A 13,443-nucleotide genomic window follows, 5' to 3' on the forward strand; every position below is an offset into this window, starting at 1 on the left:
AAGGGCACCAGACAAGCTAGACAAAATGTTCCACCGCAATACTGACCCTGCACATACTATTCTACACCACTTAAGTCAAAATCCAATCCCTCCAGCTCCAAGCCACCCAAAGTACCAAAAAAGGAGAAAAGAAAGAGAAGCAGAGGGAGCAAGGAAAGTGAAGGAGAAAGAGGGAGAAACAGATCATATAGCACCACTGAACCTTGTGGAAAGTCAGCTCTCACATGTCCAGGTGGCAGGGCCATGACACGTGACAAACATATGCCTTTGGTTTTATCTGCTCCGGTCTCTACAGTCAAACTCCCCAGGTGGGACCTCTGACCCCCTGGCCACTCTGGGGTCCCAGGTCAGTGTGAGGGGCCATGTTCACACTGTCCCTGCCCATCCGACCTGGGTCAGGGACTCCAGAAGCTGTGGAGGGTTATAGTTTTCCCAGGCTGTTTGTGACTGGCAGCTGCCTTGGGGATTCCCCAGCTCTGTGAGGTTCAACCCAACCCTGCCCCTCCACACACACACGCACCCCACAAGGTACTTCTGACCCAACAATCATTGATATGATGTCTCATAAATGCCACTAGGTTGGTTACGCAGGACCTGCCCTTGGTAATGCCAAGGGCATGTTTTATTAGACTTGAATCTGTTATTTCTAAGTGTTTCAATTACTTTAAGTGATAATTATTACAATTTTACTAAAATAAAACTGATGCTCCCTATGGAAATGTACACAACAACAAATGAGTGTTCACTACTAACTAAGAAGTGAAAGGGTTCACTACCGTAACCCTTGATCAACAGGTTCAACTGTCAGTAATCCAGAGCTTAGTTTCCTGCAGCACAGCTGTGTGACTGTAGCACCATTCTGCTGAGAAATTTATTTTAAGTGTGAGAAAGTAAGTGGTCTAAAGTAATTACAAAGTATGGGGCAGAAAGAAGTATTGGTGTTCAGACAGTGACAATCATCAGTAGGTCAGAGATGCGGTAAGAAAAGCGCTGACATAGTAAGGTATATAATGTTCAAACAAAAAATTCAACAACAGCAAGAAAAACAATGAGGCTTTTCTCCATCTGACTACTAACTGCCCAGTCAACTGAGACTTGTCAGAGATCAGTATTAGAGATGGTGAGCATATTAATGCTTTGCACGCTGGCTTCTTGGTTGCAGCTATCTACCACATGTATTAGGTAACAAAAAATTGATTTTCACTCCTAATTTGTTGTTTACTGACAACATTTTCCTTTATAATAAAAGAAGCTGAACTGAAGTAACCCAGAAAAGGAGGGTTATCCTTGGTACAAGACCAACCAAGCCTTCACAATAATTATGTTAAGGACAACTGAAAGCAATCTACAAACAAGAATGAAAACTAGTTAAGATTTTCTAATTGTGATAATTGCAGTTAAAGATAATTTCAACTATAGAAAACATTTTGATTGAAGCATTACTATAATGTGATTTGGCATTTAAAAGAGTTTTAAGTTCTTCAATATAGGTTAGTGTCATGGTAACAGATTTTAATTTGGAGCAATTTTGAGTATGCTTCTGTTTTGTTTTAGGTCTGCAGATTTTTTAGATGTATTGTAAGGAAAATTAAAATTATTAAAATTAAATTACACTGGTATAATTGATTTTAATTGAATTGTGGGTTTATACCTCATTAAACTATATTTCAGAAACTTATTTGCTACTGTGTTATGAAGAAAAGAGAAAACAAATTTGACTAAATACTAGTATTTTTTTAAAGGATACCATGTATTTTTCTGCAGATTTCTTACCTCTAGGGGTCAAAAATGTTGGGGTTTTTTATTCCTTAAATTATTCAGAATGTCTACAGTATACTCAATGTCAGTCACAGTATTGTTAAAATAGGGATATCTGAGTGTGGTTAGTTTTCATTCACTTTCCCTTTTGACATTCATATATATCAGCATTATGTATGGACATTGATGTATTGCTAAACTACATACTGATAGCCTAGGCAAAGTTTGCCCAATAACCCTCTTACCATTTTCCACTTCTTCATATAAATTCATATGCTCATCTGGTTTAAAAGAAGAATGTCACTTCAAATAGATAAAATAGAAATTTATTTGCAGACAAATCTCTCCATTTTTGTCTGTAGCCCATATCGTTCTTTGAGGACAAAATAGTGGGAAAAGTAATACTGAGAAAAAGATAAAAACAGCACCTAGACTTCCACGATAAATGAGTTATGAGCTACCACAATATAACTTCAAAACCTTTTCTTAAAATTTAAAATTTTATTCAGATTTTGTACACTGTAAACATTAAACTCAGAATACTACCTAAGATATACTTACCTGGAACACTATCAAAGACTCATGTTTAGCATTAAACCTAAATGAGAATAATGTGAAGAAAATAATTAAGTTGCTTTCATATTTAGGAAAACAGCAGAGGAATGTAAATCTTAAAATTAAGAAAAAATATCTTGATTAAAGTTAAAAATTGCAACTCTAAGAAAACAATACCATTGTTCACCTGAAAATTTTTCTGTTGTTTTGAAATGAATGCAAAGCAAACAAACCAACCCCCCAGACATGTTTGGTTCTATCAAACATGTTTGGTTCTAGCAAAGTCAGCAATACTGTTCAAGTAATCGTATTTGTCTGTCCATTTTCAGAATTTTAAGAACAAGTAAAATGGATTAAAACTGCTTGTTATTTCTTCTACCCAATTACCTTCAGTGTACAACTGAACAAAAGCATTATCTTTCAATTACATGAAATAAAAAACAAAAAAAACCAACAAACCATAGAGCTGAAACTTTGGATACAATTCATTTTATTTACCTCTGGCGTGTGCCTTTTAGTTGTTTCACTAACAGCTCCTCACTTTTGTTCTTATATCACAGGTAACAGTGGTAAATTCCAGGGATTGTTTAACACTACCTCAGACAAGTTTTTGAGATAGCTACAACAAGCTATTGGAGATGCCATCTGCCTCCCACTCATGAAGAAAATTCATAGAGATCAGTACAGGTGCAATCAGAATGTAAACTCTATATTGTAACCAGTTGCATAGCTGAATAATAATACAGAAGAAAAGTATTTTCTTAGGGAAAAGTCAAGGGGCATAATTACACTCATGGATGAAAGAGAACAAGGGAAGAAATTTTAGTCCTGACTGAAATGCTTAACTGCTAAATTACTACTGGCTCCTTTTTGCAAATCTGTCACTGATTATCTCCAAGACTAATCTATCACTAAAATGGCTAAGTTCAAGCAGCCTTTCTCCATTTGGTCACTAGGCTAGTATTAATATCCTTGCCTTCAGTAAGTTAGCAGTAGCCAGGATAGCCATGGTGAGGCACAGAAAAAATCTAACCAGGGAGGAAAACATTCTGTCAGTTTATTGGATGCAAAAAGGATAGGCAAGAAAGAGCCAACATTATTTATGGGGCACAAAACACTATTGGTGCTGGGAAGGATGAAGTGTTTACACTTTTCCTGCTTTAGTTTTCATTAAGGATGTTATGGATTAATAGACATCACACCAAGGCAGAATAAGTAAAAAAGTTACTTAGGTTAGATGAAGTTTCATTAAGTTGATAAAATTTTCTGCAGAGGACTTTAGAAAAATAGCATAGGAAATCTCATGTTAGCATTACAATTGTGAATATAAAGAGAATAAACGATCTTCCAGAAGAGTAAAAAAAAGGCAATGATAATAAGGTTTTTAAAATAGGAAGGAAAACGCCACAGTTATCTAGCTCCACTTTATGAAGAATATGTTAGAAAAAAAGATCTGAAAGATCTGCAAAATCAAAAGGTATTTATTGTCAGCCAATGAATTATGCCGTAACAAATTTCATTCAACAAGGTACCTTATCTCATTAGTATGTTTGAAATATTAAGGTATTTCAGATAGTGTCTCGTTCTATTTTCCTAAATGACCTAGAAAATTACAGCGAAATAATATCTGCTGCAAGGTGAGTATATAAGTGGTTGGAAAACTGTACTTGGCTGCTATTCATTGCACACAGTAGCACGAGAAAAAATATTGAGCATGTTAACATATGAATTTGTCTTTACTTCACTACTGTTCAATACATTTATCATTTTATAACAGAAAACATAGTACACCATTCAATTTGCAGATCATTTCAGACTGGACTATGCTTTGGAGACCACATTAAAATTCATACAGTCTTGAGAAGCTGAAGTTGTTTATCTTCCAAAAAAACTGCAAACAGAATGATTGCTGACAGTAATGCACTTGTAGCTTAAAAGAGTATGAAAGACTGTTGATACCTTCACTTGAAAACTACATCCTGATAGTCAAATGACTATTTGGGGCAAATTAAAAAATTGCCCAAAAGCTTACCATAATGACTCTATCAATCAGAATTTTCTTTAGTCCCCTCCTCTAGATCATCAGAATCTGTAAGTTTTCTTTTTAGGTTTTGTAGATAGCAGTACCTTGTACTGTTCGTATAACTCCTACTGGGCAGGTAACACATGTTCTGACCATCACATCATCCTAATTACTGACCTTCTTTGTTAATTATGCCTCCTTATGAGTTATACACTGTATCAATCCAACTGCCAAACTCAAGTTATACCAAATTAATGAAAATTATTTCAGTCCTTATTTATACACTTGCAGCTACAAACAAAGTATTGTGTCTCAATTTTACTTCTAAATTAATTTATATGTAATCTTATGTAACTGCTAAAACATACTGGAAGAGATTGGGAAAAATACAGATTTCCCATCACAGGCATTTTTTAAAAGACAGAAAAATATATCAGTTACAGTTCACTCAACTTTGAGAAGCAAGGTTTAGATTTAATTTTTTTTTAGTCAATATGTATTTTTTTAGGTGCTATCACTAACTATACAGTGAAGTTTATATATAGGGTTTCCTTGACAAAGTGACTATATCAAAACATGAAGTTAGAACATACTTGCCAAGTCAGAAGTTACCGTCTTAAATCACTGAAATCTGTTACATTCGCTCACTATAAAAAATAGTGACCAAGGGATTAAAAACATTAAAAAGTATAGTTCATTATATACAATCAGAGAAAACACAACAGGAAAACAATTCTGCAAACAAAAATAAGTATGTGAAACCTCAGCTGTATAGTAATATAAAACAGTTTTTAAAGTGACCTTAATCACAGAATCAAATTTGTCTGGTTTTGTACTATGTAGTTAAAACCAGGAAATTTCAAGCAATTTGTGATCTTAAATTGTAATGTTAACAGTTAGTGCTGCAGGGTTCATGACATTTGGATGGAAAATTATTCTCTGAATTTTTTCAGGCAATTACAATATTCTCATCTGAATCACAAAACATTTTTTTTCAAGGGAAAAGAAAAAAAAAACCCAAACAAGCCAGTATATGCTTTGGGATACTCAGTTCAGATAATAGTTTGTATAAGCAGATTTAAAAAGCCATTTTTAAATATTTTTTAAGTTGGTCAGACACTGAATGTAAATAAATGAAAGACTTTGTACACATAATCATAGAAAAAGCCCCATCTTTTCTTTTCAAAAGGAAGGACAAGAGAAGAATACAAGAACTTGTTCTATTGCCTTATACTGAGTGATGAAGAATTCTTTTATAGAAATAATATATTTCTGAGGCAAATACTATAACTTGTTGCTGACTTTTTTAATCAGTTTTCTGATTGTAATACAAAAGAATGAAATGCATTATAAATAAAGATTCCATTAACTGCTACTTTAACATTAAAGTGGCAGTCAGAGATCTCCAACAGCATTACTACATGTATATTTTTTCTTAGGTTTCCCAGAAAGAACATAAAGTCAGAAGGGGCCAAAACATCCACAGTTTCCTGAAAACAAGAGAAACCGTGTCTGTGGCTCTTCACTATAAATTTTTAAACTAACCTTATTAATGTGATGGCAAGGCACAAGTATCTCAACTGTGACTAGAAAGTTTAATTGTCACGGAGAAAAACCCAGTAACTTCCTAATCTGGAAGTATACAATTCCCGAGAGGCTGGGAATCTCTCTACTGAGACCAGAAAATATGGGAAGTATACAGTACTAGAATTTTGATGCGAGATAACTCAGGTGAGAGAATATACTTGTATGAGGACAGGAGTCTTAAATACCATGAGACAGACCTGAAAACAGGAAAATGCTTCTCCTTTAAGTGTGTGTATTCATAAAGAATTAAGAGCAGTAGGGACAGCAGGCTATACCCAAAGAACAATGAAACTCTGCACTGAAGAAAAACTGACACATCATGATCATCATGTTACTTGTTTTAACACTTAGTATTAGACATTTAAAGAGCAACAAGATTACTGCTTAAGTAATTCTGTGTGAATGAGATGTAGGGAAAATTTTAAATTATTTAATTTTATCTTGACAGCTTAGTTACAGAATTTTGCTTAATTTCCATTGTCAAAGAAAAAACTATAGGTTCATTTTATCATTAATAGAAGTTAATTGCTCTTCTGTACTTCAAAATATTTTACTGTAATTGTAAGCTGTAGAAGGAAAATATTCATTTAGAAATGCATGCAACAATAATCCTGTTGGATGGTGGTATTTTGCTCTTCATTTATTACTGAAATTGCAAAATCTTTAATATAAAAATTGTGTGATGATTACACTTGTTATTACAAATGTTAATCTGAGCAACTACATTATATTCATCCGTGTATTCCTCAAACTGTCTATATATATAATGTAGTAGATATTTATTAGTTTCTACTCATCTATTTTTCTACTCAGATTGCAAAGATTGCAGTTTAGAAGGTAAATAATATTATCAGTGAGGTACTTTAAAATCATTCAATATCCTGTTACTTAGACAAAGCATTTTGATATTTCAAGTTAAATTCTATAGGAATATTAAGTTTTCCTATAAAATAAAACAATGAAGAAAATCATAAGTCAAATATATTTAAAAAATTAAAAGGAAAAATTTCTTTGAAAGCAAAATATCTCAGAGGGACATTAAAAAATATCTCATGAAAGGTTTTCAAGGGTGAAATTTCCCAGAAATGCTTTTATTTTTTTAACTTCAAAAGAATGTATAAGCTGAAATATAAGCATCATAAGGTCATGTCTATAACAGCAAACAAAATCTCTGCATTCCTGTTCTCTGCTCTGTTCACCCTCCGAGATTCAGGCCAAATGGCATGGCACAATTTGCCTCCATATGGCTAAATGTTCCTATCCTCTAAAATAATGGCTATATCCAAAGTGCCTATTGAGTATGTTTCCTGACTTATGGTAACTCCTGAATGAGTTTGTGACACATTAATTTGTACAATCCAAAACCATTTTAAGATGCCTTATCGGTATTGACTATCTTATGCCAGTTACATTGGCTCTGTTTAATTTAATTAAGTCTACTGTAATTTACTGCTACATGTGTAGTAGTAAAATCCTAGCAATTTCTTTTTTATATTGCCTGTTTTGCAAACCATCAATGTCTCTATTACTGTTATTTGTTAATATATAGTATTTGAAAGAAGTTTTCAATTCAGATAGAAAAATAAACATTGAATAAAAGATCAGCAGGAAACTGCATATTTTTTGAACCGAACATGAAAGAGAACCAGTTCTAAGAAGATTCTGAGTCACGGAAAAATGACAGCAACTATTATTAACTTAGCTAAGAAAAAACACCCTATTTTCTTTGCATCACCAGAATTTCCACAGAGATTGATGTCATTCATAGAAGCACCGCTAAAAGTGTTAGTTTTAGATCAAAAGAAAACAACATAGTGATTTTAATAAGAAATTCTACCACTTAAAATAAATAGTAACATTGTCTGTGTGAATGAGTAACTGGTACAGATGAGTGGCTTTCATATGCTAAGGTCTAAGAATATTTTGTGGAGTACAACAGCTTAGGAACAGAAAGCTGTATGCTCTGCCAAACCTGTACAGGATGAGTTCAGCTGTTCCTCTTGACCATACCTTGGGAGAGAAGGAATGGCACTTTTTTTCAAATAAGGGTGATTTAAGGCCAGCTTAAGAACTGCAGGCAAAAACTATGTATTTCTCAAGAGAACTGGGAAGTATTACAAACAGAGAAACTTTTTGAAAATAATTATTTCTCTGGTGTCATGATTTCATGTTTCACAGAATCACAGAATATGCAGAGCTGAGTGATCCACAAGGATCATCAAGTTCAACCCTTATGCCTGCACAGCACCATCCCCAAGAGTCACACCATGTGCCTGAGAGCATCATCCAAATGCTTCTTGAACTGTGGCAGGCTTGGTGCTGTGACCACTTCACTGGGGAGCCTGTTCCAGAACTCAGTCATCTCTGGGTGAAGAACCTGTTTCTAATATCCAAGCTAAATTTCCCCTGACATAACTTCAGGCCATTCCCTCAGATTGTGTCACTGGTCACCACAGAGAAGAGATCAGTGTCTGCCCCTCCTTTTCCTGTCACAAGGAAGTTGTAACTGCAATGGGGTCTCCCCTCAGTCTCCTCTGGACTGAACAGACCAAGTTATGGAGATTAACTCAGCAAGTCTGCAGACCTCCTAATGTTTGAGTTGATTGATGAAGGGATTGATATGGAACAGGTCAGAATGTATTCTTGAATGAAAGCAGTTTGCAGTGTGCCCTTAAAGGGGAAGAAACCACCTGCAGAATGCAGGAGACCTTTTGACCAGTAGAGTGCTTCCATGTATGCTTAGCTGAGCTAACTGACTAATTATGGGATGACAAGATGTGGGAGAAAGTAGATAAAAGTAAAGTTGTAACTAAGAATAAAGTCCTTAATCCTTGGTGTAAGCTTTCTGATCTAACTGCTGCCTGAGTTTGTCTCTGCCTCCTCTGACCATCGCAAATCTACTTTACCCCGACAAAGGATTACACCCACACAAGTGACCTCATCTGCTCCTCATACGTCTTCCCTTCACGGCCCTTCACCATCTTTGTTGGCCTCCTTTGGACATTCTCTAATAATTAATATCTTTTTTTATTGTGGTGTCCAAAACTGCACACAATGTTCAAGGTGAGGCCACCCCAGTGCAGAGCAGAGTGGGACAATCACCTCCCTCAACTGGCTGGTGATGCTGTGACTGATGCCCCCCAGTACACAGTTTGCCCTCCTGGCTGCCAGGGCACCGCTGACTCATATTCAAATGGCCATCGACCAGGACCCCCCGGTTCTTTTCCATGGACCTGTTTTTCAGCATCTCATTCCCCAGTCTGCCTGTACATCTGGGGATGCCCCATCCCAGGTTCAGGATCCAGCACTTTTCGTTGCTCATCTTCATCTGGTTGGTGATTGTCCATCTCTCTAATTTGTCGAGGTCTCTCTTCAGGGCCTCCCTGCCTTCAAGGGAGTCAACAGCTTCTCCCAGTTTTGTGTTTTTGCAAACTTGCTTAGTATTTCTTCCAGTCTTGCATCCAAGTCATTTATGAAGATGGTGAAGAGCACAGGACCTAAGATGGAGCCCTGTGGAACCCCACTAGTGACAGGGCACCAGTCTGATATTTCCCCACTCACTATTACCCTCTGTGCTCAACCTGTAACCTAGTTGCTCACCCACCACATGATGTGTTTATCTAGCTGTGTGCTGGGCATGTTCTCTAACTTTAACTTACTTGTGAATCTTTATCCATGACAAATCAAGCAGCATTCCTTAAGTGAAATTCTCTGACCATTTAAAAACTGCTTTAGGGTGTGTTTATATAACTGGTTGTGATCATAATGAAATGGATCAAAAAATGACTGTCCCTCAAGCTAAAATAAGTGACTGCTCTTCTAGGCTCCTGCAATGCAGAATAAAATGTATCTGTTCAAATCTCTAGCAGCAATTCATATATCATTACTTTACCCACCATTACTAAGGAGGCACTCAACAACAACTATGGAGAAGTAATTTTTGTTATCACCTGGAAATAAATGTATCTGGTTATGTCACTGCATTTTCAGAATCCTAGCCTGTGCTATGCTAACTCAACTTTTAATTTTGAGAAATAGCATCATTTAACCTTTCAACTTACTGAAGGCAAATCATTCTCAAAAGTTCAATTTCGGTTGAAAACTCACTACAAAAAACCACACGGATGCACTGACAAGTGAATCAGCCCCAATTTACTTTTTGTCTGGTTTTGTTATTCCTTTCTTGCCATTAGAAAATGATCACAGTCAATAAGTGTAGGCATATCTGTAGTATTTTAAATATATTATTATGGTAAGAAAATCAGCCTAATAAGCTGAAACTCCCCGAGTCACAACAATGCCATAGCATTATTAGTATACATTATAAACAACATAACTGTTAAATTTCTCCCTACTACCATCTATTCCCAGTGTTTTTCAGGTTATTTATCCAAACAGACTCAGAATTTATCTACGTTATAAAGCTTCTTCAAAGGCTTGTACACACAAAAAGTTTAAAGAATAATTCTAAAGCACGAATTACTTATCATTTAACACAGATACTCTCTGCACTAGGTTTTTAAGTCAACTAGCTTTTGTATGTCAATGGATGTCTAGTCCCATCAATTTATTTCTCTATTTACTTTAGCTTGGTTATTCTGTACTTCTGTTTCACAGCATTTTTAACACCCTCAGATTCTATCTTCTGAATGTATAATTAACCACCCACAAAATAAGCGTCTTTATAGCTGAAGTGCATGTTCATTCATTCACGTGGGAATTCCTGCATTCAAGTGAGAATTGTTTGAAAGTCATTTTAAAATCATTCATTCTAGTAACCATCCTTATCCAAAGCAAAGTGCCCTCTCATTTTTTGTGTGCTTGTTCTCAGCTAAATTTAGTGTCTTTTGGATTAAAAACACATGACAGGATAAAATTCAGCAACAAAATTACCCCTCATTTTTTTAATTTGCTGAGAGGTATATCCCATCTCATTAATAACTATTGTTCCACAGTAAACATATAATCATCACCCTCAGACTCACTGTGTATCTTCTGACCTTACATAGTATATAGACTCACATAGACTAGGACTACTTATAACCCTAAGGGGTTTCTTTGCATGATGTTTCCTCTGTTGCTTTTTTTATCAATCAGTAACTGCAAGTACAACCTTACCTTATTCCTGATACACCAGTTCTCTCTGGGGTACAATACGTAAACAGCTTGATGTAAAACACCTGCCTAAAAATAAACAGTGCTCCCAATTTTTGCAATGGAAAAAGAGGGTTAATAAAATCGGGCTTGTTTGGATACATACTTCAAGGTTCTTCTCTTTGGAAGTGCTCTTTACCACTTGGAAGATTTATTAATAGGATATATATCCCCAGGCCATTTTTCCTACAAAACATGAGCATGAGACTTCCTTAGGGACATGAATATGTGAATTTATTTCATTTGAAGAGCATTAGAAAGACAAAAACACAAAGTGTCATGAATCTGACTCATAACAGGAACATAAAGACTAACAATTTTCATCTGTTTGACTGACTAATAAATAAAGAAAAAAGAGCCATGAACACTTTTGAGCAGTCTGTAAAGTTGTTCAAGATTCCAGTAGCAATGAATAATCCTGGAAAACTACATTAGGTAAGGAAGTTTAGAAACATGCTGTTTAATAAACAAAAAATAGTGTGATACACAGTATGCAATCAACAGACATGAAAAAGTTTACTCATGCTTATATTACTATTATTTTGGCTATACTTCATGGAACATATAAGGTATGGATGGAAGGATGTTAGACATCAAAATGATTCCCTTTGACAACTTAAAAGACACTTGAAATTTCATAGTTCTGTTCATACGTTTGTGTCAACCGATATGAGTAGATTAAGACATATTTGACTAGTAAACTAATTATTTTATTGTAATTTTATGAGCAAGGTCCCTAGAATTCCAGTAGAGAACCATTACTTTTTCTCTTGGATGGAGAAGCAAGTCTAGACAATCTGCACAGTTAATCTTTTTATATACAAGAAGTTTGAACTGAAAGACATTTTGTGTTCTTCTTGTCATGTGGTAATATGTTCTTTGCTCCACTGGCATATGTCAAAAGTGTTCACAGGGACACATGAAGACAAGAAACTGTGAAAGCCTAACTACATCAAACTGTTTAATTATTTTTCTTCAAGCTCAGGAAACCAATTTATTAATTAACTGTATATACTGACAATGAGTACTCCAGTGTAGCTATTTTTGGGGGTAGCTCTTGTTTACTGCACATTGACAAAATAATTGTGAGTGTGATATGAACTAAGATAATCAAGAAGTTCTCCAGTTTTCATTTTATGATACTTGTGTTCATACATCTTCATGCAGGAAAAATCAGATATACATACCAAATGAGTGCATGTCTTAGCCCAAATAGTATTTATGTATTAAAATACGAAAGAATCAAGTAATGCTAAAATGTATGTCAATGTCTACACATATCAAAGAGCTGAGATTTTAATTACAAAAAAAAATAAACGCAAGACACTATTTCAGTTACTGACATAACTGAAATAAAAACATATGAATAACAAACAACCTGAAGTATTTTTTAGCTTTATTTCACTTAATTGCTTGACAATTTGCACTGGTGGAATGGTGATAAAAAACCAGAATCACTTTTCTTGGGTGATACTGTTATATATATTCACTGAGTGACCTCTGAAGTATATTTAAAAAATATATTTTGTTGGAATGTTCTCTCATTTATATTTATCTATGTAGCTGAAGATAGAGCATCTAACTTATCAACTGCTCACATCAAATGATCAGTTTAAATATAAATGCAGATTTTAAAATTACTAATATTTATAATAAAAGAAGGAAATGATGCAATTCTCCTCAAATCAGATTGTATATCTGAATTGTCCTAATCAGTCAGAAGGTATTAAATGCAGAAGAGATAGCATACTGCTACGTATTAATTGCTTAAAATTGTTATGTACATATCCACATTTTTAAAGCCTGTAACTGTAACTAGACATTAAGTAGCCATGATTTCATATACATCATCAAGAGAGACACATTTCTAGAGTCTCAAAAATTATGAAAGTTTCATCTGTCCTATCCCAGATGAAGATTTTTAGGCTTTTCTTCCTGCTGCTCTCCTAAGCACCATATACTCAGTCAGATCAGTTCCTGGATAAAAATGAGCTGTCTCTTCTGTTTACTTTAGAATGTTTTTTACTTTTTTCTTAATCACTGAATATTGAGAGCAAAGTTGAGGCACCAGAGAGTTTTCAGTCCAGCTGTTGTGGCATAAATCAATATTTAAAATGCACAGTAGTGATTTTTCTTTCTTTGAAAGTAGGACTTGGTGCCCTGAATTCTTGTAGTATTAAATCCAGAACTTTTATTAATGTTAAACACAAACCCTAGTATTGGTTTATACTCAGAAGCACTACTTCATGGATTAACTAAACAGTAATATATGTCAGTCATAAAGTAAATATAACAGTAATAAAATTGTTAATTAATGTTTGATTTTTGTGTTTCTCTGGAGGAATTTTCATGCTATAGTATTTTAT

This window comes from Pithys albifrons, chromosome 1 (genome assembly GCF_047495875.1).
Source record: "Pithys albifrons albifrons isolate INPA30051 chromosome 1, PitAlb_v1, whole genome shotgun sequence".
In the NCBI taxonomy this organism is placed as follows: domain Eukaryota; kingdom Metazoa; phylum Chordata; class Aves; order Passeriformes; family Thamnophilidae; genus Pithys; species Pithys albifrons.